Source organism: Ailuropoda melanoleuca, chromosome 2 (assembly GCF_002007445.2).
Source record: "Ailuropoda melanoleuca isolate Jingjing chromosome 2, ASM200744v2, whole genome shotgun sequence".
NCBI lineage: Eukaryota > Metazoa > Chordata > Mammalia > Carnivora > Ursidae > Ailuropoda > Ailuropoda melanoleuca.
The window spans coordinates 157356059-157367523 of NC_048219.1; the positions used below are offsets into that span (position 1 = coordinate 157356059).

The 11465-nt window shown below is 45.3% G+C and overlaps 1 long non-coding RNA gene across 1 annotated transcript; it reads right to left on the reverse strand.

The window, feature by feature from the left end:
* Positions 1–1858: 1858 nt before the first annotated feature.
* Positions 1859–6322, reverse strand: LOC109489418. Its single transcript, XR_002142412.2, has 3 exons — positions 6160–6322; positions 3195–3284; positions 1859–2133 (listed from the first exon to the last, which is right to left on the reverse strand). It is a non-coding gene; the product is annotated as an uncharacterized LOC109489418 (long non-coding RNA).
* Between the last annotated feature and the right edge of the window lie 5143 nt (positions 6323–11465).

An 11465-nucleotide genomic window follows, 5' to 3' on the forward strand; every position in this document is an offset into this window, starting at 1 on the left:
ACCAGGTAAATGCAGAAAACTGCACCCCACTGAGCCCACAGGAACACCCAAAATGCACACACACACAACATCCCCTGGCCAGGGCTACCTTAGTTCACATGGTGTGTTATCCTACTTTCACTCTTGTGCACTTTTCTATATTTGACAACACTCATCTGACATCCCAAACATCTAAGGGTTCTGGCTCAAAAATGCCAAGCAGAGCATGCAAAGAAGTATTTAAGTATTGAAGAGAAGCTTGAAATGGTGTGTTTTTTACAAATGAAGGAAAACAGGTGTTTCTTTGCAATGCACAGTATCCTGTTAATTGAAACTCATGCAGATAGGAAGAGACTGCGTGCTCCCTTTGCATGGTTCGGTAGTAGCTGCCATATCTCAGCAAGGGCACGATTCGGAGACGCACGAGTTCCTGTTAACATGGCGTCGTGCAGAATAAGGATTGCTTATATGTGACGTCTCCTGAGCAACAGGCAGAAATGAGTCCACGTTGTAGACTATGATAGATGATGCCACAAAAATAAAAATGTAAAAATTATCTATAGTTGGAACAACTTTGAGTACTGTGAAGTCAATAAGAACACGGCCTAGGGGCGCCTGGGTGGCACAGCGGTTAAGCGTCTGCCTTCGGCTCAGGGTGTGATCCCTGCGTTATGGGATCGAGCCCCACATCAGGCTCCTCTGCTATGAGCCTGCTTCTTCGTCTCCCACTCCCCCTGCTTGTGTTCCCTCTCTCGCTGGCTGTCTCTATCTCTGTCAAATAAATAAATAAAAATCTTAAAAAAAAAAAAAAAAAGAACACAGCCTAAAGACATGGAAGAAAGATAGTTGAACCTATGGGTTAAAGACCAAATAGTGAAAAATGTTTGCTCAAATGCCATCTTGTCAGGAAGGTTTTCTCTGACCATCTTACCTAGAATTTCACTCCTAATTCCTCAAGCCACAGTATTCTCTATCTGCCTTTTTTACACAATTCTTTTTTTAAAAGATTTTATTTATTTATTATTTATTTCAGAGAGAGAGGAAGAGAGAGAGGGGGGTGGCAAGAGCAGAGGGAGAGGAACAAGCAGACTCCATGCTGAGCACAGAACCCAATGTGGGGCTCAATCCCGGGACCCTGAGATCATGGCCTGAGCCGAAATCAAGAGTCAGACGATTAACCCACTGAGTCACCCAGACACTCCTACTCTATTCTTCTTACTATATCACCATTAGACATACTATATACAGTATTTTAGGTATTTATCAGTTTGTTTCCTGTCAACCTGTGGCAATCTTAAAACATGGCTGCAAATTCTTAGACACTTTTCTCATAGAGAGGAAGGGTCTATGCCCTACCCCTTGGTTCTTGGTAGGCATGGTGAGAATGACTTCGGAAGCAAGGTCACAAAAGGCCACATAGCTTCTTCCTGGTTCACTGGAACTTGCCCTGGAGACTGAATGGCCTGAGGCAGTCATGCTGTGAGGAAGCCTTGGGCACACTGAGACATGGTGTCCAGTGCCAGCTGTAGCAACAGCCAGGCCTGGTTTTTGAGCCATACTAAACCAGGTGCCCAGAATCGAATGGAAACACAGAGAAGACTAAAAGGAACAGTCAGACAAGGAGGAGGAAAACCAAAAGGGTGTAATGGACTGGAGACCAAATAACGTATTTCCTAAAAGTTAAAAAAAAAAAAAAGACTTGACTGGAAAGATGAATGCACATGTAAGTATAATAAATAATTACAATTCAGTGTGAAAGATGCTACGGTGACTTATTTCTGGACAGTTAGGGGAAATGAGAGGAGAGAGTAGTTAATTTTTAATGCAGAACTGTAAGTGAGGGCTCAGAGAAGAGATGGTGTCTGAGCTGCCTTGGAGGGTGAGCAGGTATTTGCCAGGCAGATGATGGAAGGAGAGGAATTGGACGCTTGGCTCCTCTTCTTTCCAACACTGAAACAGCTTTGAAGGCAGGGGGAAGGTCCATCCTTCTGACAACAGGAACCAACCAGTAATCGACCGGAAGCGTACACGGAACTATATAGTGCATTTTGGAATTGGGTAAGTTGAAACTATGGAGATAAAACTAGCAGGTTTGGGCAAGGCTGCAGATGGAGATCAGTGAGGCATTTCCCTTTTCTGGGGCTGTTCTCTCATCTGGAAAAGACAGGGGTTAGAAAGAAAAAATGCAAAGTAGGTCATTCTCTCTTGTCAATTCTGTGATTCTAGTCCTTTCCTAACTCTGATCCTCTCAAAGTGAAATGGTCTCCATTCCCTCAAGTGTTCCTCATATCGTATGTCTCCCAAGACTTTTAACCACACCTGTGCTTCCTTCGCATGGATTCTACTTTGTAAAAGGCCACTGTAAAATGCCCTCTTTTGTACTAGACCTTGTGCTTCAACTGGGGCAGCCAAGGCTTTATCAGCTGTTTCCATCACATCAAAGGTTCAAGGCCTATTTTACGTCAACTCTTAATTAATTCACCCATGTACCATGTAGTGTGAGTTTATGCAATTCATTGAAACTAAATGTAGGACTTGACATTCTTTCATATTCAATTTATCTTCCTATTCCTGGAAGCATCTTACATAGTTAGTCCACAAATACTTGTTGAGTTGATTTTTGTTTTGCATTTTGTTTTAGGCTGTCGACAGATCTTAACCAAAGCTCTTTGAATTTTTACTATTTTTATATTCTATAACCCTTAAGCTTTTCTACTTTAAAAGGTAATTTGAAATGTGTTAAAAAGACAATAGACCCAGAATGGAGGCACTCGTAGCTCTTGAGTCACCAAGCCGAGCTATAACTTACTACAGTTTTGGCTCTCCCAGAAATAGAGTCTTAAACCAGTCAGGAATCCTCTGATCAGCACTAGTTAGGGAATTTGCCTGAAGGACCCCTGCCCTTCCCTAAGGGAAAGTGCAACAACCAACCCACTTTTTGTGCAGTGTAACTGCCTTGTTTCTGCCCCCTTCTGGCTGTAAAAATCTTTCATTTTGTGCAGCTCCTCGGAGTTCCTTTCTTCCCACCAATTGGATGCTGCCTGTTTCAAATCAATGTTTGTTCAAATAAACTCTTAAAAAGTTTAATATGCCTCAATTTATCTTTTAACAAATGAAAACTTTGATTCTGCATTGTCTCTGAGCGTTGTGCTTTCTGTAAGTCAAAGAAAGCGTTTTTGTGTCCATAATGCATGTTGCCGGGAAAAGACAGTTACCAGGTGTCTGCTCCCAGCCTTCTCCATTAACGAGTAAGCTGTGTCCCGCTCACAACCGTGCTGCTAACCAGGCGAAGATCACCAACTACACTGAAAGCAAAAAAGACAGAGTCCTGAATGAGTAGATTTAAAAACATTACAAATCATAATAGTCTTCAATGAAGGGTTCATAGGTACAAATCCTCCACGGAGTAAGAGATGTAACATTCTGAATTTCCCTTTGGGTTTCTCTCTGGCCCAGGACCCCGTTAATACTAAGTATAGGGTTGAATCTGAGATTTCAAATCAGGCTATCTTGCTTTCTGTAAAGATTTCAGGGACGCCTGGGTGGTGAAGTAGGTTGAGTGCCTGACTCTTGGGTTCAGCTCAGGTAGTGATCTCAGGGTCTTGAGATCAAGCCCCACATCAGGCTCTGTGCTCAGCGTGGAGTCAGCTTGTGACTCTCTCTCCTTCTTCCTCTGCCCCTCCCACTTGTGGCCTTTTTCTCTCTCTGAAATAAATAAATAAATCTTTTTAAAAAAGGATTTTATTTTATTTTTTTAAAGAGTTTTTGTTTATTTATTTATTTTTGAGAGAGAGAGAGCATGAGAGCATGAGCAGAGGGAAGAGGCAGAGGGAGAGGGAAAAGCAGACTCTTCCCCGAGCAAGGAGCCTGATGCAGGACTCAGTCCTAGGACCCTGGGATCATGACCTGAGCCAAAGGCAGATGCTTAGCCAACTAAACCACCCAGGTGCCCCAAAAAAGGATTTTAGAAGTTGTCCTGAACCAGCTTGTTCAAGACAGCTTCTGCAAGCTTAGGGAGAAAAGAGCCTCAGATTATAGCAGCAGCAGAATGGAAAACAGGAAGAACCAGGAGCCTCATCCTCATTGTTGGTCCGGAATGTCCTTTTCACCCCAGAAGCGGAGCCCATGCTCCCAAGGTCCCACCTCAGAGACGTTACTGGGTGCCTTCCTCTCCCCCTCAGCAGATGGAGGGGCTTAAAGAGGCGTAGCCAAGAGGGACAAAGGACTTGTATTTTCCAGACATTTCTTCCTTTAATTCTGTGCTTTTCAAAAACTGCAGGAGTGACTGCATGTGAATAGATGGTTCTAATGGATGTCTGGTTACCATTAACTCTTTTCAGATTTAATCCATTAAGTGCCTACCATCGACCAAGGACACAATGCCCCACAACGCACAGGGTCAACCATAAGAAATAAAGCACAGCCTGAATGGGGCAGTGCAAGGAGAGAAATCCAAACAGCCTCAGACTGTAAAGGGCTCTTTGTAATTTTTTTTTTTTTTCCAGAAGGGAAGCTAAATCAGGAGCCCGATACTTGTGCTAATCTTTTTTCTTTCCTTTTTCTCTTCTCCCTCAGGAAGGAAGCCATTCAGGCGACAAGCAGGCTCTTATCCCTGGCTTCTTATCATTAACCAGAGGAGCCGGTGCTGGAAATGAGATTCGGAGCCACGACCGGGAAAGGCTGCTTCCTTAATTGAGTGCCTCCCTTTTGAAGTCCTGTCTCAGCGGCGGAGCCTGGAGCTGGCTGGGTCTCCCTGGCCAACATCACTCGTGTGTAATCTCTCGCACACCAGAAGCAGATGCTCCACGACATGGAGCTTTTTTTTGAAAGGACTTTAATAAGATTTCTCGGTCCTCCACGTGTTGGGCAGGCGGAGGGAGGAACAGTTTTCAGAAAAGCCACTGATCAAAGGGTTCAAGGTTTTAGGCGTTCTGGGGCTTTCCTGCCAGACACCCTGCTTCAGAGTCTGCAGTTCTGGGGGCGTGCTCAGCACCCCGAGAGTGCTTGCTATCCTGTCCCTTGTCCTGCTTCCCTGCCCTGTCCCCATGGGCTTCAGGACCACGTCTCTCCAGGTGCCTTCAATTCAAGGAAATTGGAATTAGTATTCTTTGAGACTGCTTGATCTATTTGGGGCTATTTGGAGTTAATACGAGGCTGTTGGGAACTCTGGTAGAATGTTCCATGGGTGAAGCAAACACCCATTTGCAGTTGATTAGGGGGAAGGGGCTATTTTACAAAATCAGCCAAACTCACGTGATGTTGGAATTAATTAAGCTCTGAGTCCAAATATCCTCTGTAAACGAAGGCGATACGAAACAGAAGGACAAGCTCATCACGGGAATTAGATCATGTAAAACACAAGAAGCCACTAGCACATGTGTTCTGAAGGGCTCAGCAACGTTTATTATGATTTTATTACTAACCCTGCAGGTAGGAGGCCCGCAGCCAGGGGACAGACCGTCTAAGCCAACTACAGAGTGACAACAGTAAAGCACCGAAGAGTCGGGGCTCTGGCAGCTGTTCCAATACAGTCACACGGGGGTGAGGAAGGAGATCACTTCCAGTCACCTGAGCTCTGTCGTCTGCTTGGTCACACCCGGGCCCCTGCCATACCTCTTTCCCACCTTCCACTCCATCGTCTCCAGGTCCATCAGCCCTTTCCTCCCTTCACCCACTTTCCCCTTTGATACTCTGTCCCCACACTCAGCAAAACCCCAAACCAGGTCAACCACATTGTGCGGGTTTTTTCCCTTCTGCCCGGACGCTGAGTTTTACAGAGAAATGCCAAGGCTCAGACTGACAGCACCACAGCATCGTGGGTTCCAGCACCAGTGGGAACTGTCTCTATATGTCCCTACTTGACAATGCAAAGAAGTCCTGCCCCTCGGGTCCTCTCCACCTTCCTCCCACCTTCTCAGCACATGACCTGGCCTGCCTGGTTACTGAGCAAATCGAGGCTCGAGGCAAAGATCCCTCAGCTTCCTACTCCTCTTCCTGCACACTTCGCTGCACCCGCATCCATCTCTCCTCCTTTTCTGTCTGCAGCATCGGATACATCGTTTCCCCTTGTTCTCAGGGTCCCATCTCTGGCATCCTGCCCTCGATGACACTTCCTCAATGCACCAAACCACATTCCTCTCCCGAGCTCCGGATCCCTTCCGTTCCAGCTTCTGCCCTTACCCTCTCTTCTTCCCTTATGGCCAAGCTTCTGGAATATCATCTCCGTTCTCACTGCGCGTTCACTGCGAGGTCGGGCTCCAGTCTCTATCCCTTCCCATCAAGGGCATCCACCTGCTGCTAAGCTGTATAGGCTCTTTCCAGGTGCTGGATTATTGATTTGGCCGCAGCATTTTCTGTTAAGTTCCCAGCAGCACTCGAGGCTGGTTGCCATGACAGCAATCCAACCTGGTTCTCCTCCTTCTCCAATCATGCCCCACCTCCTTTGTGGACAGCTCTTCCCTAGTTTACCTGTCGCCTACACATTAACGGTCCTCCCTAGGTTCTGGCCTCAACCTTCTCCTCTCTCAGCCTTCTCCTCTCTCCACACATTCTCCCCGGTTATGTTCTCTTCATGCATGGCTTTAACCCACCTCACTCCACCCCAGGCCACTCTCCTAAGGTCTAAAGGCACATAACAGCCTACTGGACATGTCTGCTTAGATGTCCCACAGGCACCTTAAAATCATGATCTTGTCACCAATTCTCAGATGCTTTTACCTAACCCCACTCTCATCCCCCAATATCAAATCACCAAAGACAGTTGATTCCACTCACTAATTTTCCCTCAGATGCTTCTGCAGCCCTTCATTCCACAGACACCTCTTACGGTAAGAGCCTCTATTCTAGCCTAGATCACAATAATGGCCCCCACTCCATGTTTCTGGCTCTGGTTTGCACACCCCAATCCATCTGCCACATTGCTTTCAGAGATTGCCTTTCCAAACCAGATTTAATTGACCCTCTCATGGGTCCCTGATGACCTTCAGGATAAAATCCCGAAAAGGCGGATCCCTACAACAGAGATATGATCCTAACCCTCCCTGGCTACAGGTCATTGGGTCAAGGGATGCACATGATCCATGCTGATCCAAGCGGATTCTTGTAAGAATTTACAATGAGGTCCCAGAAGATTCTAGACCATCAAAACACATTAAATAAGTGTTCTTTAGGTGATTTAAATTTTCTTCTTTATCCTTCCTTGTGTTTTTTTAAGCTTAAAAAAAAAGAGAGCGTGCAAAAAGGAAGCTTAAAAAACTTTTTGCTGGTTTTAAAATAAAAACTCTCAGATTTGGTCTCTGTAGTCTCAAGTCAATTCTCATTTGATTGCTTACTTATGCTAAGCAAGAAGTACAGATTGACCATAAACAATAATATTTACTTTATGCTGTCTAGACATTCTCAGGTCATAGGAATTGAGGAATTCTTCCTCTTCAATGCCTCGCTTTCTTTCTTTCCTCCTCTCTTTCTCATGGTCCCCTTGTTAAATCTTTGAGCTTCCAGGGGGTAGTGGTAGTGGCTGATCAAAAGTCTGGGCTTTGGAGGCAAACAGATGGCCAGACTACCTTTACCACCAACAGGGTAACTGAGCAGTCTTTGTGTCCCAGGTTCTTCCTGTGTAAAACAGGATGGTAATGCCTATGTCACGGGGTTGTGGTCAAGTTAATTGGCATTGTGTATACACAGGACCTGACACAGATTAAGTGTGTAATATGCAATATTACAGTAAACGTATTCTGTCAGCTTGCTGGGGCCCCATTATTCTTGATCCCCTCCTTTTGTTCCTCAGTCAGTCTTGGCTCTAACAGTCCTCATTTTTAAGAATGGGAACGCTGAGGCCTGGGTATGGAACTCACCCTTCTTTCCCTGGACACGCTGGGCCCAGGCAGAGAATGAAGTAAAACTTGAATGTTTCAGGAAGTGGTTTACAATCCTAGCCTAACATCCCAAGGAGAGCGAGGCACACCAGTATGGCCCTACATGATGGAGGCTCCCACCATCCCTCCAACCCCGACCTCCTATCCCCTGCCTACTGGCTCACTGCCTTCCAGTCACCCTGTCCTATGCGCTCTTCTCCATACCCACCCCGAACATCCCTGCCCCAAGACCTTCACCCCTGTTGTTCTCCCTGACTGGACAGTCCTTTCCCCATGGTCTCACCTGGCTGGCTTCTCATCTTCATGTAGTCTGCCACCTAGATATTAGCCAGGCCTTCCCTGGAAGCTATCTGAAACAGCTCTCCTTTCCCAGGTCGGCTCTGTCACCTGACACAGTACCTATCACTATCTATACTACTCTTAGGCTACTTGTTGGCTTATTGTGTGTAGGCTAACAAGGACAGGTTCTTTGAATTGTTCTTTGCTAGTGCCTGAAAAGGTGCCTGAAATATAAGAGGTATTCAATAAATATTTGTAGACATCTAAATAGAATGATAGAACAACTACTGAAACACATGTAAGCAATATAAGTAATGATAAAAATACATGACCTTGGGAGCTTGGGAGAGATGATGGGTTTGTATTGATAAAAAGAAAGGTAATCCAAGAATAGGAAAAACTGAAGGAGAAATCACATAGCCTAGAATGACTAAGACAAGTGTAGATGACAGTTTGAGAGACTGCCCTGACTAGTACAGAACTGCTTTCCTGAAGAAGAAAAAGGGATGAAGAGATGGTGATGGTGGTGGCAGCTGTGTCTGTGAACTCAGACTGCCATGTACGGCTGTATATGTCATGCACCACACAGATGTATCACATCTAGAGTGTCGTTCACATGGGGAAATTTTCAGGCATTCGTTCTTCTGCTGCTTTTTCTCTCCTCCCTTTCTGGTACCCCCATTATGCCTATGTTGCTGCACTTAAAGCTGTGTCATATTTCTCTGAGGCTCTGTCAATTTTTCTGCATTCTAGTTTTTCTCTTCTTTGATTGAATAATCTCTATCCATCTAACTTCAAATTTGCGGATTCTTTATTTGCCCAGCTCAAATCTACTGTTGAGTCCCTCTAGTGAATTTTCCCTTGCACTTACTGCACTTTTCAATGTGAGAATTGCCATTTAGTTATTTTTGAAAAATTTCTGTCCCTTTATTAATATTTTGTATTTGATAAGACATGGTCATCGTATCTTCCTTTTCTTCTTTAAATGTGGTTTCCTTTAGTTCTTTGAATATTCATATAACAGTTATTTTGAAGTCTTTGTCTATTAAATTCAACATCTGGGTCCTATCAAAGGCAATTCTTGTTTCCTGCTTTTTCCCCCATGTATGGGTTATCTTTCTGCTTTCTTTGCCTGTCTTATAATCTTTTGTTGAAAACTGGATATTTTAGGCTATGTACTGTAGCAACTTTGGATATGGATTCCCTTCCCTCATCTCTGGGGATCGCTTCTGTAATTTGCTTGTTTATTTATTTACTGACGTTTATTTAGATTCCCTCTCTGTTTCCCCCTCCGCTGGTGTCGCTCCTCAGAGGGTGGAGACGAGTGTGTGAGTGTGCACACCATCCCCCTGGAATGAGAGTGCGGGGTCCTCTGTGTCTCTTTCTCTCATCTGCCTCCGTTGGTACCGCTCTCAGCTGTTAGGGTCCACTGTTTCCTGGCTGATTGATGCGTTGTTTCCCAACAGTGCTCAGTGTGTAAATTATTCAACAGTCTGATCCAATTAAATTTGGGCCCTTTTGCAGGGGTGGTTTTTGGGATTCGCCCTAATCCCAGGAAGGCTCTTTTTATTTGTCTCTTGCCTTGGCGGTCTCTGGCGGACCCCACGATCTACGGTGTAGCTTGTTGCTCTTAACTAAGACGAGCTACTGTTTCCAGAGCACACTTAAAGTGGAACTCTCCTGCCCTTTGTTTCTTTAGAAAGTCCTCTTCTTTAGAAAGGGCATTGCCGCTCCCTTTTCTTAAGGACGTTCTCTCCTGCTGGTCAAAATCTCTAAGCCGCTATAATGGGCGCTTCCGTCTTCTCAGCCTGCTTTTCCTGGGGTAGACCTCTGCCCTGTGAGCGAGTTGGGGTGAGGAGGGTCAGGTCCCAGGATACTTGGCCTTGCATGTCGCAGGCAGAGCCCCTCCTGTGAGCGGCTGCTGGGTGGGAGAAGACAGCCCGCATCCTCTCAGCTGCACGCACCAGGAATTTAGCCTCCGCAACTCAGAGCTGGAGGGGTAAGAGATGATAAGCTGGTGGCCTGCTTCTCCTGGTGAGATATGGTAATCCCTGATAGAGAGCTGAGGGGAGAGGGATCCCCATCTTTTTGGCCATACCTGCCCAGACTGTTGTTTCCATCAGCTGAGCTACAGGGGATGTTGGGGGGCTGGGGGAGGAGGGGGAAAGTAGGTTGTGGTTCAAATCCTATAGGATCTTTCTGGTTTGAAATAAAATCTTAATAGATTTTCTTGAATAAAGTTTCTTCAATTGCTGTATGCCTTTAGGACAATTTCCAGAGACTTTAAATATTAACTGTTGTTGTTTTAATAGTTTTTACCAATTTGTTTGTTTCTCTGGAGTGGGGGGGGGGTCTGTGGGGCTTCTCATGCTGCCATCCCAAAGTGATAGACCTCATTCACATTGTAGATACAATAGATTTGCATATTTATAGTAATAAACATTTTCTGGCAAATGGCTATGAGATATCTTATTCTAATAAACTCAGAATGTTTCAAAACTTTTTCCTCAGGTAAGAGTCAAGTGTCTTGAAAAAGCATGACTTTTTCTTTCTTCCTTTTTTTTTTTTTCTTTCTTTCTTTCTTTCTTTCTTTCTTTCTTTCTTTCTTTCTTTCTTTCCTTTTTAAGATTTTATTTATTTATTTGACAGAGAGAGAAAGCACACAAGACAGCACAAGCAGGGGGAGCAGTGGAGGGAGAGGGAGAAGCAGGTTCTCTGCTGAGCAGGGAGCCCAATGCGGGGCTCGATCCCAGGTCCCTGGGATCATGACCTGAGCTGAAGGCAGACGCCCAATCAACCGAGCAAAGCAGGTGCCCCAAAGCATGCCTTTTTCTAATATGCACTAAGACTCCTTTGAGTCAAGCACTGATCATGGCGGTGAAGGTTACTATGGTGGGAGTGTAATATAGTGGGAGGTGGAGGTCATCCTGGTCACAACGTGGCGTCAGGGCTGCTGCATTGGGCTGCACAAATTATTTATTGTGCAAATGTAGGGACATCATAGATTTATATTTATAAGCACAATTCTATTGAGTGTCTGCCATGTGTTCCTCCTGCCTTGTCCCACCCCTCTTTGCTCTGTGTCCTAAGAAGTGCACCTGTGTGAATTGCCTCAAGGGCTGCCTTGCTATCTGTCTTCTGGTTGGATTCAGAGAAGAGGGGGCAACAGGAATGTGAGGTGGGATAGGTCACTCTCAGGTGACCCTCTACTGAAGGGTCACAATTCTTATCAGACAGCTCTTTCCATGCAGCTACCTTCCTCCAGGTTGAGATAACCACATCCTGCCCTTGAACCTTCAGGTGCAATGGATGATAATGGTTCCCAAGGATTGC